Genomic DNA, 16,178 nt, shown 5'->3' with positions numbered 1-16,178 from the left:
AAGTTCAAGCCTCCATCCTTAACCATCCCTTTGACCAGGAAGATCTATTTGGGCCAAAGGTGGATGAGGCCCTAGAAAAAATGAAAAAGGACACGGATACCGCAAAATCCATGGGGGCCTTACAGTCACACCCACCCAGACGCCCCTTTCGCCGCTCTTTCTTTCGGAGTACATCCAGAGGCTACTCCTCAGACACAGCGTCCACATCATACAAATCCCCTACTCAAACCACCTTTACAAAAGGTTACCAAAGAGGCGGCTACAGGGGTAATAATAACAAGGACAGAGGCAAAACAAACAATGCCCGTTCTGCCACACCTCCTACCCAATGACTTTTTCCCCCCCCCCCCCCCGCTCCCCCCAGATCATTCCACTCCGGTTGGGGGCAGACTCCAAAATTTCCTTCATGTCTGGGCGACCATCACCTCAGACAAATGGGTGACACAAATAATTCGGTCAGGTTACTGCCTAGAACTAACATCTACCCCCCCCAAACATTCCACCCAGGCAACGTCCAATGTCACAAGAACATTTACAACTACTAAAGCAGGAGGTAATCTCCCTCCTACAAAAACAGGCAATAGAACACGTTCCTGTCAATCAACAAAATATGGGGGTCTACTCCCTATATTTTCTCATACCAAAAAGGGACGAGACTCTACGACCCATCCTAGATCTCCGACCCCTAAACACATATATAAACTCAGACCATTTTCATATGGTAACGCTTCAGTAGGTACTTCCGCTCCTCTCCCAAAACGACTTCCTTACCACTCTGGACTTGAAACACGCATACTTCCACATTCCAGTGCACCATGCTCACAGAAAGTACCTCAGATTTGTAGTGGACGGACAACACTACCAATTCAAAGTGCTCCCATTCGGAGTCACAACAGCACCACGCGTATTCACCAAGTGCCTGGCAGTGGTGGCAGCACACTTGAGAAGACAGCACATTCACGTCTTCCCATACCTAGACGATTGGCTGATAAAAGCCACTTCATACGATCAGTGTGTGCAACACACCTCCACCACAATCCAACTACTTCACCAACTAGGCTTCACGGTGAACCACCAAAAGTCCCAGCTACAGCCATCCCATATAAAACAATACCTCGGTGCCACCATAGACACCTCAAAAGGGATAGCCTACCCCAATCCGGCCAAGATTGCAAGCATTCAGGCTTTGTGACAAAAAATCATACCTCAACACTCCCTTCCAGCACGAGTGTTGATGCAACTAATAGGGATGATGGCCTCTTGTATTTTCATAGTGCCCCATGCAAGACTCCAGATGCGTCCCCTCCAGGAGTGCTTGGCGCGCCAGTGGAACCAGGCCCAAGGTCAACTGACAGATCTGGTGTTGGTAGACGGTCGCACCCATTGCTCTCTGCAGTGGTGGAACACCACAAACCTCTCCAAAGGCCGACCGTTCCTGGACCCGGTTCCCCAGATAATACTAACAACGGACGCATCGCTCTCTGGCTGGGGAGCTCACCTATTACATCTCACCGTGCAGGGCACATGGACACCTCAACAAAAGTTACTCCATATCAACCATCTGGAGTTACTAGCAATCTTTTTAGCCCTAAAATCTTTTCAAACACAGATTTCAGGCAAGGCAGTCCTCATTCGCACAGACAACATAACGGCCATGTATTATATAAAAAAACAAGGCGGTACACACTCTCCACAGCTCTCTCAATTAGTACAGAGCATATGGAGATGGGCAATTCCCCACAAAATCTTTCTCCTAGCTCAACATGTCCCAGGAGTCCAGAACATCGCCCACAGGTTCTTCATCCATTCTTTCAAATGTGGGGGCATCCACAGATAGACCTCTACGCCACCCAAGAAAACACAAAATGCCCAAGCTTCGCCGCCAGATACCCACACCCATTGTCCAAAGGAAATGCGATATGTATGAACTGGTCAGGCAAATTTGCGTACGCTTTACCGCCTCTCCCACTCATTCCATTAGTGGTGGGCAAACTACAACAACACTCACTCACACTAATCCTAGTAGCTCCAACGTGGGCCAGACAACCGTGGTACACCACGCTGCTGCAACTTTCTGTAGGTACCGCACCAAAAATTACACCTCTCACCATGCCTCTTAACCCAGAACCATGGAGAGATCAGACACCCGGACCCAGCTCAGGTCAATCTTGCGATCTGGCTCCTGAAATCCTAGAATTTGGGTACCTAAATCTTCCCCCTGACTGTATGAACGTCATCAGAGAAGCTAGACGTTCTACCACTAGAGCGTGCTACGCTGCTAAATGGAAACAATTTGTTGTTTATTGCCATAACAACACCATCAATCCCCTGGACGTGTCCATTCAACACATCAAATGCTACGCTACTTACTCCACCTACAAAGGTGTAATCTAGCCTATATGTCTATTTAATTACACCTCGCAGCTATTGCAGCATACCTACAAAACAGGCAACATCTATCACTCTTTAGAGTAACTGCCATTAAAGCCTTCATGGAAGGCCTAAAAAGAATAATTCCCCCCCAGAGTACCACCCTCACCTGTGTGGAACTTAAACATCGTTCTTACAAGGCTAATGGGGCCTCCCTTCGAACCTTTACACAAATGCGAACTACAATTCCTAACATGGAAAACAGCTTTCCTTGTAGCCATCACGTCCTTTAGAAGGGTCAGTGAGATACAAGCACTTACCATACAAGAACCTTTTCTTCAAATGCACCATAACAAGGTTGTTCTCCGTACCAACCCAACATTCCTACCTAAAGTCATTTCCCCTTTTCATCTAAACCAATCTGTAGAACTACCAGTATTTGTCTCGCAACGACAGACCGTTGCAGAAAGGGCTCTCCATACGTTAGATGTCAAATGAGCCTTACTCTACTAAATCGAGAGAACACAACCTTTCCGCAAGACCAAACAACTGTTTGTCTCTTTCTCTCCACCACACAAGGGCAACCCCATCTCAAAATCAGGGATAGCTAGGTGTATTGTAAAAGGCATTCAGATTTGCTACCACAAAGCAAAACAAACACTATCCGTTCCCCCTAAAGCACATTCTACACGAAAGGCAATATGCTACTTACCAGTATGCATCTGTACTTGGCATGTAGAGCTGCAGAGCTGCAGAGCCACACACTTAGGATAAGATCGCCATCTGGTGTTGGGCTCGGATGATTGCAGGTTGTTGTTGTCTTCGGAAGAAGCCTTTTGGTCACGAGATACGTGACTCCACCTCTGGACAACAGTGTGCATGGGCATCCACTCCATCGTCAGATTGTTTTTTGCCATGATGGGAAATGATGGAGTGTATAAGAAATAAAGAAAGAAATGTAGTGTCAAATTAAGACAACTGCTGGAAGAGATACAGGTCCCGGGGAGGCGGGTGGGCGTGTGTGGCTCTGCAGCTCTACATGCCAAGAACAGATGCATACTGGTAAGTAGTATATTCCGTTCGAGGCATATGAGCTGCAGATCACACACTTAGGATAGACTATATAGCAGTGTCTCCCCTAGCGGTGGTCACCTGTATCTGTTGCAGCAGTTTGGAATAGAGTTTTTAGGACAGCCTGGCCTACTGAAGCTTGTTGTTTGGATTGCACATCAACACAGTAATGTTTAGTGAAGGTGTGTGTTGTAGACCATGTGGCTGCTTTGCAAATATCTTCTAAGGGAATGTTCCCTAAGAAAGCCATAGAAGCCCCTATTTTATGCGCCCTAGGGGGAACTGTAAGAGTACGTTTAGCCTTTTGGTAACATATTTGGATACATTTAACTATCCACCTGGCTATACCTGATTTGGAAATAGGGTTGCCTTTATGTGGTGGAGCGAAAGCAAGAAACAGTTGTTTGGTTTTTCGAAAAGGTTTTGTCCTGTCGATGTAATAAAGCAAGGCTCTTTTAACATCTAAGGTATGTAGGGCCCTCTCAGCTACCGAGTCTGGGTTAGGGAGAAGACTGGTAGCTCGACTGATTGGTTAAGATGGAAAGGGGAAATTACTTTAGGAAGGAATTTTGGGTTTGTTGTAAGAACCACCTTTGTTACGATGTAGTTGTAGGAATGGTTCTTCAAGAGTTAAGGCTTGTATTTCACTTACTCTTCGCAGGGAAGTGATTGCGATAAGGAAAGCCACTTTCCATGTTAGAACTGCAGTTCGCATTTATGCATTGGTTCAAATGGGGGACCCATGAGTCTTGTTAGAACAATATTGAGATTCCACACTGGGGAAGGTGGTAATCTCGGAGGAATAATCCTTTTAAGACCCTCCATAAATGCTTTGATGGCTGGTACTTTAGAGGGACAGGTGTTGCCTATTTTGCAAGTAGGCTGCTAAGGCCGCTAGGTGTAGACGTATAGAGGAATACGCTAAATTGCATCTTTGCAAGTGTAGTAAATAGCAAATGATGTTTTGGATGGAAGCATCCAGTGGACGTATGTCATTGTTAGCGCAGTAAATGGCAAATCTTTTCCATTTTGCCGCATAACATGCCCTAGTAGTAGGTCTTCTGGCTTCTTTGATGATATTCATACAGTCTGGAGGAAGGTTGAGGTACCCAAACTCTAAGACTTCAGGAGCCAGATTGCCAAGTTCAGTGCCTGAGGATCTGGGTGTCTGATTTCTCCATGGTTCTGGGTTAATAGAGCCGGGGAGAGGCGCAATTTTTGATGGGGAACCAGCGATAGTTCCAGAAGTGTGGTGAACCAGGGCTGACGTGCCCAAGTGGGAGCCACTAGGATTAGTGTTAGCGACTGTTGTTTCAGTTTGCGTACCACAAATGGAATGAGTGGGAGAGGCGGAAAAGCGTATGCAAATCTGCCTGACCAGTTCATCCATATTGCATTGCCCTTCGACTGTGGGTGTGGAAACCTGGCGGCGAAGGTTGGGCATTTTGTGTTTTCGGGAGTAGCGAACAGGTCTATGTCTGGTTGGCCCCATTTTTGGAAGAATGGGAGTAGAACCTTGGGGTGTAATTCCCACTCGTGGATTTGCTGTGTGTGACGACTTAGGAGGTCGGCCACCTGGTTGTGAACCCCTGGGAGGTGTTCCGCTAACAGGTAGATGTTTTGGGGAATTGCCCATCTCCAGATTTGCTGTGCCAGTTGGGACAGTTGGAGAGAATGTGTCCCCCCCTGTTTCTGTATGTAATACATTGTCGTCATGTTGTCTGTGCGGATGAGGACAGTTTTGTTCTTTAGGTGCATTTGAAAGGATTTTAGTGCTAGGAACACCGCTAGAAGTTCTAGGTGATTGATGTGGAGCAGTTTTTGTTGATTGGTCCATCTGCCCTGAGTGGTGTGTTGAAGGAGGTGGGCTCCCCACCCCGTGAGAGATGCGTCGTTGGTCAGCACTACTTGTGGAAGAGGCTCTAAGAACGGCCGCCCTTTGGACAGGTTGATGGTGTTCCACCATTTCAGTGAACGAAGTGAGCGACTGTCCACCAACACCAGATCGGTAAGTTGTCCGTGAGCCCGGTTCCACTGTTGTGCTAGACATTCTTGCAAGGGACGCATTTGAAGTCGTGCGTGGGGAACTATGGAGATGCATGACGCCATCATGCCTAACAGTTCCATAAACACTCTTGCTGGAAGAAAGTGTTGAGTTTGAAATTGTGAGATGAGATTTTGTATACTGGCTATCCTGGCTGTGCTGGGATAAGCTATGGCTTTGGATGTATCTATGGTGGCTCCCAGATACTGGTGTATGTGGGAGGGTCACAAAACACAAATAACTTCTTAGGTCTGAACAGCCTTAAAACATAGGCGTGGAAGGGAAGAATGTTATGAACAAACTGTGTCTAGAGTAACAGTGCCTAATTAAGGAAAGAATGTGCCTAATTAAGAAAAGCACCCCTTTTAAGGATGAATGCCCTCACTCACCAAAAGGTGACATGCTTCATCATTTGGGCTTTCTCCTCTCAGTGGGAAAACCTAGTCCCACTGAGGGCTACAACCACCTCACTGAGAGGTGGGAGCTCAGGGATGTTTTTCAAGTTTCTGGAGAAAAGGATGCTAAAATCCCAAAGAAGAGCAATTGAGTGATATGAGGGTGCAGCGCAAAAGAATTTATAAGGATAAGTGAATGTGATCTAAAACTGACTAGTGCTATTGAAAAATAATTTTTATTGGCTCATTAGCCCTGCCAGAGATAAAAAACAGTGCAAAGCAGTAACTATTGAAAACTGCTTGATGAAAAGAGGTCAACATGTTTCAGCCAATGACCATCTCGAAAGTATGTATGGCTTTCGTCAGGACCAAAAACAAAGCTGCTGCTGTCACGTGTAAACTATAAAGGTTTGAAAAAAGTTTGAAATAACCAAACCAGTTATGCTCTTGCGGATGCAATCTCACTGGAACTTGTCTAAAAGAAAAACAGAAAGACACAGAGAGAAACAAAGTAAGCATTCAAATCCCTTCTTCCAAATATTAATAATGGTTGAAGAAATAGTTGTAAATGTCTCAAAAAACGTGAGTCATTAATAAGTCTTATTAGACACTAAAATTATATAACTCACCCAAACTGAGGGACAAGTAGGCCCACCTCACCCTGGTCGCAACTCAGGAAAGGGAGCCCCGCTCTGGAAAGATAAGCAAAACGTAGAATATTCAAACCGTTTTTGCTGTTAATAAGTGCAAGGAAGTGTGAATAATGTGAAAAATCACCAACAATACTAATCAAAAAAAGGGGGGGGCATGCAATCTAACACATATGACACTAATGCAATCCAAATGACCGTAGTTTGCAAAAAGTCATGATTGGGCAGAACAAGACTTCACCTCAATGCATTATGGTCAAAGAAGGAAAGTCAATGGTAAGTTAAACACCTCGTCATTGTCCTTACCTAAGATCTTAGTAATGTAAAGCAAAAAGTGCTTAGGATTCAAAAAGCACCTCAAAAATAAAGCGAACACCCAAAGGGAAAGTTTAACTTTAAAAACACATATTCATCTTAAAAGCGGGGAGAAGTGCCGATCGCTGATCTTTGCAAACCGAGCCCACCGCTAAACACAGACAAAACAATCTTTTTGCACAATGTACCAAATCACTAGCACTTCTTAACTCACCTCTCCGTCGGTACTCCGTCGTAGTACAAGTGTTGCGACCGGAGGTACCGACGGAGTGGTGAAGGGATGTTAAGTACCCGTGTGTCTTCAGCTCCATGTTCAGGACCCCATAGGCGTCTATCTGAAGTGCCTGTCTGATTTACTGACGGCACCCCGTTGGAGAGTAGTGTTTAAGTATTGCGCATACGTGCTGCAGTTTCTATTAAGTTGTCAGATAGATGACTGAAAACCAATGAGATGTAGCAGTGTTGCTAGGAACTGCATATGCGAATGTTCATTGGGTAAGAACTAAAGCACTCGTGACGATTTTAAAACATGAGCGCGAACTTTATTGGTATCGGGTTTGAACAAAGTACCAAACTAGCAAGCACATGTCAAGAAATAAAGATAATAATAACACATACCAAAAAATAGCATGATGTACAATGCTATCGAAAATTGTTCTTAATTAATATTGGCATGCTTAGTGAATCAGTAGGAGACAAATGGACTTAGTTTATTGAGATAGTTATTAAATCATCAAAAAGATCTAATGTTGAAAATATGATCTTGTGATGCTGACCACCCTCTTGCTCAAATAGGCCAAGTTACCAGTTTAGAAACATGGATGTAATAAGCCAACAGCTCATTAATTATACAGATAGTAAGATCTCTGAAATGAAGGGCACTTAACCCAGTAAGGACAACCAGGGAATGTCTTCATTTAACCCCGATATGTCACTTTTTATACGAAACACCCACCGCTGTTCTTTTCTAAATAAAAATTTAGAAATATCTGTGATGTGTTGGGGTATGGGAGGTTGTTCCAGAACTGTCCAACGGAGATCATCTGCTTGATGGTTCAAATCTAGAAAGTGGTTTGTCATTTTGGTTGCTCTCCTCTTGCACCGAATGGTGCTCTTATGTTCTAAAATTCTTGTTTTAACCTTGCGTGTGGTCATACCCACGTATCGCATGGCACAAGGACAGGTGATAAGATAAATAACCTTGTCACTACTGCAGTTGGTGTGTTTCTTCAAAACCCATGGTTTAGTGGTACCAATATCAACTTCTGTCATGTGGGAAGTCTGTGGGCAAGCTGCGCAAGAACCACAAGGGTAATGTCCTACCACAGGCGGTAATCCCCATAATGACTGTTGTTCGCTGACATTGTGCACAATTTTAGGCCTGGTATGTACAATGTGGTCTTTGATGTTAACACTTCTTTTGAAAGCAAAGAGTGGGGGAGCTAAAACCTCATTGCCAATATTGAGAATTTTCCAGTGCTTTAAAATACTACTCTTGATCTTATTAGAGTGAGTATTGAAAGTGTTCACACGTGTTAGTCTGCCTGAAGGTTCTTTGGGACTGGGCAAATCAATCAGAGCTTCCCGGGTTGTTATTTGCAGCTCTTTTCCGCGACATACGGATAACTTTGTTAGTGTAATTCCGCTCTTTGAGTTGAATACTCAGTAGTTTCGCATGTTCATTGTACTTGTCCATTGTTGAGCAATTTCTCCTGATTCTTAAAAATTGACCGAAGGGAACGTTCTCCCTAAGGGATTTAGGATGAAAGCTCTCGAAAGATAACAACGAATTCCGGGCTGTAGGTTTGCGATAGAGTTCTGTGCCAAGCCCTCCATTATCAGGAAAGATCCGGATATCCAAAAACGGTAAGCTGATATTCGAGTATTCAACTGTGAATCTCAAATAATGATTTTGTATGTTCATCCAAGTGTGAAAAGCCACGATGGTGTCTGGGGGTCCCCTCCAGATGACGAACACATCGTCGATGTACCGTTTCCAAGTGCGTATATGGCTTCTGAAGGGATTATCTTCTGTGAGAACACAGGACTGTTCAAAGGCGTGTACATATAAATTCGCCAGGCTCGGCGCAAAAATGCTGCCCATAGAAGTTCCAGATATTTGCAAGAACTGATCCTTTTCGAATTGAAAGAAATTCTCCTTCATTGCCATTCGTGCACACATCATTATGAACTGGACTGGGTTGATGCTATCTCTTGATTTGGATTGTAACAGCATCTCGACTGTCGCTAACGTCTCATCTTGTGGTATTGATGTGTACAGAGCCTCTACATCGAATGAGACCAAGAATTCCTGCTCTGGGTCAAAAGTAATCTCATTCAAGAGACGCAATAAATGTTTAGTGTTTTGGAGATACGTGGGCATCTCCAACACTAAGGGTTGCAGGAAAAAATCAACAAAGGTTGATAAGGGTTCTAGTAAAGAACCTATACCCGAGATAATAGGTCTCCCTGGAGGTGGTGATTGTCCTTTATGCACTTTAGGTAGCACATAAAAGTAAGGTACAACTGGATGGGATGCTACTAAAAATGCTGCCTCATGTTCAGTGATCCAACCGTTGTCCTTGGCTTCTTCTATCATCCCTTTGATTTCGCTTGTTAGGCGTTTGGTGGAATCCAATTTCAGAAGTCTGTAGGCATCTCTGTTGTTAAGTTGTCGCATACACTCTGCTCTGTATGTAGTGCTATCAAGGATCACAATAGCACCCCCCTTATCCGCCGCTTTTATTACGATAGTGTCATCCTTGGCCAATTCTTGAAGTGCGCGTGATTCAAGTTTGGGAAGATTATGGTAATGCCTCGTGTCATGTTGAAACAATTCTACCACATCTTTGAGAACCGCTTTTTCAAAGGTCGTGATCTGTACAGGTGTCAGATGTGATGGAGGGTTAAAAGTGGAACGTGGTCTAAGACCAGTGTTCGTTGCTTCCTCAGGTAAATTGATAATGTCTTTGTTTGAAAAAAAGGAACGTAAACGTATCTTCCGAAGAAAGCCCGCCAGCTCTTGTCTAATCAAAAAGGCATCCCCAGTACTAGTGGGGACAAACCCTAAGCCTTTCTTCAATACAGACATTTCCGTTGGATTGAGATGACACTTACTTAAATTAAGGATCAGATCGTTTCCTTGCTGGTCCCTGGTTGCACCGGTGGCTGGACCATGCTGCGCAAAGTTCTGGGTGCCACTGGTACATCCCATTGAACTGATGCCCGTTGGTTTCTTCTGCGGCCCCTTGATCTTCTTGGGCCAAACCCTAAAAAAGGCTGCGGAGGAATCATATTATTAAATGATTGGAACGGGTACATGGAAGGTTGAAATGGCGGTTGTGGTGGATACCCAAAAGGGCCTGTGGCCACCATTGTTGTTGCCCATGGCCATATTGGCCACCTCTTTGTCCTCTGTTCCTCTTGTTTGTGTTACTGGGTCTAGAATCCTCAAACAAAGCTGTGTCGGAATCCGTCGACCCATCTTCACTGGCCGATGTAGAATAATTAGAACCATACCTCCTGCCCTTGTGATTGAACTGGGGAGGAACATAGGTGTTACTGGTGTATGGATATACTTTCTCGAATGTGAACTTTTCAAGATCTTTTTTGAATTTGGCTATCTTCATCGCCAAAACTGAGTCCTTAAATTCTTTGTTGTTTTTGTTCGTTTCCTCAGCCTGCTTTTTATAAACAGAGGAAACCAAAACTGACTTAATCTGTGTCTCTAGTGTCTGTATTTCAATTAATATGGTGTCCGCAATACGTTTTGCGGTACTGATTATCAGAATAAGCCAATCTCTGGTACACCGCCAGGCAATCAATGACCAGTCTTTGAGGAATTGTTTGTCTTGTAGAAATAAACGAGGCGCGTTAGTCACAATGAGACCTGTTGGTGCACAATTTGCTCTAAGATACTCTGTCATGATTGCCCCGTGTATGTAAGTACGTGAATGTGAACGTTTAAGAACTAATAAATTGGCCCATTCATCAGTAGAAGTTGTCCCAATGTTTGGTGTAAATTCCAAAATGCTAGGTGTTGATAGTATATCTCTAGCCACTGCCTCATCAAAAGCCAAACCTAAAAGTTCTGCCATTGTGTAAATGTTGCCGCCACCTCTAGTGATCAATCAGTCGGGAAAACACAATGTCACACACAACCAAAAAGCTACAACTAGTGCACCAACGTGGTGAACTAGAAAGATAACGGACCCACGGCCGTTGCCGTACTCAACTGGGTAACACACAAAAGGGAATTGAGGGTCCAAGGGAATAAGTTTTAAAGACCTGCAAAAAGTTGTACCCCAATAAGTAATCACAAAACACAAATAACTTCTTAGGTCTGAACAGCCTTAAAACATAGGCGTGGAAGGGAAGAATGTTATGAACAAACTGTGTCTAGAGTAACAGTGCCTAATTAAGAAAAGAATGTGCCTAATTAAGAAAAGCACCCCTTTTAAGGATGAATGCCCTCACTCACCAAAAGGTGACATGCTTCATCATTTGGGCTTTCTCCTCTCAGTGGGAAAACCTAGTCCCACTGAGGGCTACAACCACCTCACTGAGAGGTGGGAGCTCAGGGATGTTTTTCAAGTTTCTGGAGAAAAGGATGCTAAAATCCCAAAGAAGAGCAATTGAGTGAAATGAGGGTGCAGCGCAAAAGGAGTTATAAGGATAAGTGAATGTGATCTAAAACTGACTAGTGCTATTGAAAAATAATTTTTATTGGCTCATTAGCCCTGCCAGAGATAAAAAACAGTGCAAAGCAGTAACTATTGAAAACTGCTTGATGAAAAGAGGTCAACATGTTTCAGCCAATGACCATCTCGAAAGTATGTATGGCTTTCGTCAGGACCAAAAACAAAGCTGCTGCTGTCACGTGTAAACTATAAATAAGGTTTGAAAAAAGTTTGAAATAACCAAACCAGTTATGCTCTTGCGGATGCAATCTCACTAGAACTTGTCTAAAAGAAAAACAGAAAGACACAGAGAGAAACAAAGTAAGCATTCAAATCCCTTCTTCCAAATATTAATAATGGTTGAAGAAATAGTTGTAAATGTCTCAAAAAACGTGAGTCATTAATAAGTCTTATTAGACACTAAAATTATATAACTCACCCAAACCGAGGGACAAGTAGGCCCACCTCACCCTGGTCACAACTCAGGAAAGGGAGCCCCACTCTGCAAAACGTAGAATATTCAAACCGTTTTTGCTGTTAATAAGTGCAAGGAAGTGTGAATAATGTGAAAAATCACCAACAATACTAATCAAAAAAAGGGGGAGGGGCATGCAATCTAACACATATGACACTAATGCAATCCAAATGACCGTAGTTTGCAAAAAGTCATGATTGGGCAGAACAAGACTTCACCTCAATGCATAATGGTCAAAGAAGGAAAGTCAATGGTAAGTTAAACACCTCGTCATTGTCCTTACCTAAGATCTTAGTAATGTAAAGCAAAAAGTGCTTAGGATTCAAAAAGCACCTCAAAAATAAAGCGAACACCCAAAGGGAAAGTTTAACTTTAAAAACACATATTCATCTTAAAAGCGGGGAGAAGTGCCGATCGCTGATCTTTGCAAACCGAGCCCACCGCTAAACACAGACAAAACAATCTTTTTGCACAATGTACCAAATCACTAGCACTTAACTCACCTCTCCGTCGGTACTCCGTCGTAGTACAAGTGTTGCGACCGGAGGTACCGACGGAGTGGTGAAGGGATGTTAAGTACCCGTGTGTCTTCAGCTCCATGTTCAGGACCCCATAGGCGTCTATCTGAAGTGCCTGTCTGATTTACTGACGGCACCCCGTTGGAGAGTAGTGTTTAAGTATTGCGCATACGTGCTGCGGTTTCTATTAAGTTGTCAGATAGATGACTGAAAACCAATGAGATGTAGCAGTGTTGCTAGGAACTGCATATGCGAATGTTCATTGGGTAAGAACTAAAGCACTCGTGACGATTTTAAAACATGAGCGCGAACTTTATTGGTATCGGGTTTGAACAAAGTACCAAACTAGCAAGCACATGTCAAGAAATAAAGATAATAATAACACATACCAAAAAATAGCATGATGTACAATGCTATCGAAAATTGTTCTTAATTAATATTGGCATGCTTAGTGAATCAGTAGGAGACAAATGGACTTAGTTTATTGAGATAGTTATTAAATCATCAAAAAGATCTAATGTTGAAAATATGATCTTGTGATGCTGACCACCCTCTTGCTCAAATAGGCCAAGTTACCAGTTTAGAAACATGGATGTAATAAGCCAACAGCTCATTAATTATACAGATAGTAAGATCTCTGAAATGAAGGGCACTTAACCCAGTAAGGACAACCAGGGAATGTCTTCATTTAACCCCGATATGTCACTTTTTATACGAAACACCCACCGCTGTTCTTTTCTAAATAAAAATTTAGAAATATCTGTGATGTGTTGGGGTATGGGAGGTTGTTCCAGAACTGTCCAACGGAGATCATCTGCTTGATGGTTCAAATCTAGAAAGTGGTTTGTCATTTTGGTTGCTCTCCTCTTGCACCGAATGGTGCTCTTATGTTCTAAAATTCTTGTTTTAACCTTGCGTGTGGTCATACCCACGTATCGCATGGCACAAGGACAGGTGATAAGATAAATAACCTTGTCACTACTGCAGTTGGTGTGTTTCTTCAAAACCCATGGTTTAGTGGTACCAATATCAACTTCTGTCATGTGTGAAGTCTGTGGGCAAGCTGCGCAAGAACCACAAGGGTAATGTCCTACCACAGGCGGTAATCCCCATAATGACTGTTGTTCGCTGACATTGTGCACAATTTTAGGCCTGGTATGTACAATGTGGTCTTTGATGTTAACACTTCTTTTGAAAGCAAAGAGTGGGGGAGCTAAAACCTCATTGCCAATATTGAGAATTTTCCAGTGCTTTAAAATACTACTCTTGATCTTATTAGAGTGAGTATTGAAAGTGTTCACACGTGTTAGTCTGCCTGAAGGTTCTTTGGGACTGGGCAAATCAATCAGAGCTTCCCGGGTTGTTATTTGCAGCTCTTTTCCGCGACATACGGATAACTTTGTTAGTGTAATTCCGCTCTTTGAGTTGAATACTCAGTAGTTTCGCATGTTCATTGTACTTGTCCATTGTTGAGCAATTTCTCCTGATTCTTAAAAATTGACCGAAGGGAAGGTTCTCCCTAAGGGATTTAGGATGAAAGCTCTCGAAAGATAACAACGAATTCCGGGCTGTAGGTTTGCGATAGAGTTCTGTGCCAAGCCCTCCATTATCAGGAAAGATCCGGATATCCAAAAACGGTAAGCTGATATTCGAGTATTCAACTGTGAATCTCAAATAATGATTTTGTATGTTCATCCAAGTGTGAAAAGCCACGATGGTGTCTTGGGGTCCCCTCCAGATGTGGGAGGGTTGCAGTTGGGATTTTGGATAGTTGATGGTAAATCCCCAGTCGTGGAGGGTTTGAATAGTGCGGTGAGTGTGGAGAACGCATTTGTGGAGAGTATTGGCTTTTATGAGCCAATCGTCCAGATAGGGGAAGACATGGATTTGTTGTCTTCTGAGGTACGCTGCCACGACTGCTAAGCACTTGGTGAATACCCTGAGTGCGGTTGTTACTTTGAATGTGAGAACTGTAAACTGATAGTGCTGCCCGTCTACTACAAATCGTAGATACTTTCTGTGAGCGGGATGCATAGGGATGTGAAAGTATGCGTCCTTGAGGTCCAATGTGGCAAGGAAGTCGCCTTGTTGAAGTAGCGGGAGGACTTGTTGGAGGGTGATCATGTGGAAGTGATCTGATTGTATATACTGGTTTAGCAGTCTGAGGTCCAGTATGGGTCTTAAGGTCTTGTCCTTTTTGGGAATGAGGAAGTATAGAGAATATACTCCTGTGCCCTGATGTTGGAGTGGGTGTGAGAAGTTGGCCTGATATATGATGTCACTAGTTCTAGTGTACACCCTGTATCAGTCCAAACAACCCTTATGGTGATTGGTTGTGAAGTCAACCTTCTAGACCAGCTATCCTAGTGGTAGCATGGACAAGAGCAGTCTTAGGCTAAACTCTGAATGGCATGTGAAGCCAGCTGTGATACCATATGTAACCCCTTGAATACCAAATGAAAGGACACCACAACAGATATATATGAAAATAGAATGTATTTATTCTAGTCAAAACCCTCAGCACTCTTTATGAGATTCAAGGTAAGTACAACACAGTCTTAATTATGCATAGGGGCCACGCAAACCATATACTAAGTAAGTAAGTGGTATAAGGACCACTGTCACGGAAATAGGATAGGCCTAGGCCTAGGGAATCGCTGGGGCTACACTACCCTACCAACAGTTAGGAAGTGGGAGGCCCACGGGATTCAGGTGCAGAGTGGAAACACTCGCGCGTAATGCGTATAATCGATAGAAATAGTACAGTTTAGAATTATGAAGATTTAGGACACTTCTGGAATAACTAGGAAGTCGAGACTTGAAAACTAGACACTAGGATAGTCAATATCCTGATGAGCACCGGAGTACCCAAGTTACCTAGCCCACGGTCTGTGGGTGCATAGGTGTGAACTTGCGTCGGGTTTCGTCGTTGACTCCTATGGATGCCTGAAGGAAAGGTGCTGACAGGCAGTCAGTGAAGAGTGTCCGGTGGATCCCAAGGCCGGGATCAAGAAGGAAGGATACCTGCAAGCAGAAGGAACGGAGTCTGGGTCACTAGCCAGTGACCACGTGGAACCAGGAAGGAACCATGCGATGTCGGGAGATTGCAGGTGAAGAGGTGAAGCTTGTCGCAGCAGCCACGGGTACCAGGAGATGTCGAGGACGACCAGGACCAGGAGGCGAGCTGTCCCACGAAGGCTCTTGCTGTCGGTGGCGTCGAAGTCGAACTAGGACTCACCAAGCCTTGGCAAGCGGAACCCACGCAGAAAGGAGGACTTGCTTCTGGTGCGGACCAGGAAGGTCTGGGGTGCTTCTCCTTTACAGAGGAGCGGGAGCCAGTCTGGAGGAGCCAAACTGGCAGTGGAAAATTGAAGGTGTGTCGTCGCAAAGGTTACTAGCCAACGGGCAAGCAACCGGACAGACGCGGCAAGCAGGAAAATGCAGAAGGGCCCCACGCAGGACTCGTGGAGTGTGGGGGGCTGATCTTCGGTGCAGATGGTGCTTGGGGTTGGGGCTTCTCAATCCCCGGTGCACAACTTCGAGGGTGCCTCAGAAGCTGCGCTGGAAGATACTCGCCACTTTTCCCAGGTAGCCGGTCCCACGTCTCTCGTCGCCTCCACGGATCTCAGCTCGGCTGTGGATGTGGATCAGGGTCGGAGAA

The 16,178-nt window shown here is 44.2% G+C and overlaps 1 protein-coding gene and 1 long non-coding RNA gene across 8 annotated transcripts in view; one reads left to right on the top strand and one right to left on the bottom strand.

The window, feature by feature from the left end:
- LOC146830548 (uncharacterized) overlaps positions 1-12,610 on the bottom strand; it is a 126,839-nt gene extending 114,229 nt beyond the window's left edge. The window contains exons 1-5 of the long non-coding RNA XR_014961442.1: positions 12,580-12,610; positions 11,964-12,026; positions 11,771-11,809; positions 6,510-6,572; positions 6,317-6,355 (exon numbers count right to left, since the gene is read on the bottom strand). This is a non-coding gene — a long non-coding RNA (uncharacterized LOC146830548). The remainder of the gene's footprint in view (positions 1-6,316; positions 6,356-6,509; positions 6,573-11,770; positions 11,810-11,963; positions 12,027-12,579) is intronic.
- LOC146830547 (E3 ubiquitin-protein ligase RNF31-like) overlaps positions 1-16,178 on the top strand; it is a 325,057-nt gene that overhangs the window by 236,203 nt on the left and 72,676 nt on the right. The window lies entirely within an intron of this gene.

The sequence above is a fragment of the Triturus cristatus genome, chromosome 5_1 (assembly GCF_964204655.1).
Source record: "Triturus cristatus chromosome 5_1, aTriCri1.1, whole genome shotgun sequence".
NCBI lineage: Eukaryota > Metazoa > Chordata > Amphibia > Caudata > Salamandridae > Triturus > Triturus cristatus.
This window is presented reverse-complemented; position numbering and strand designations above follow the sequence as displayed.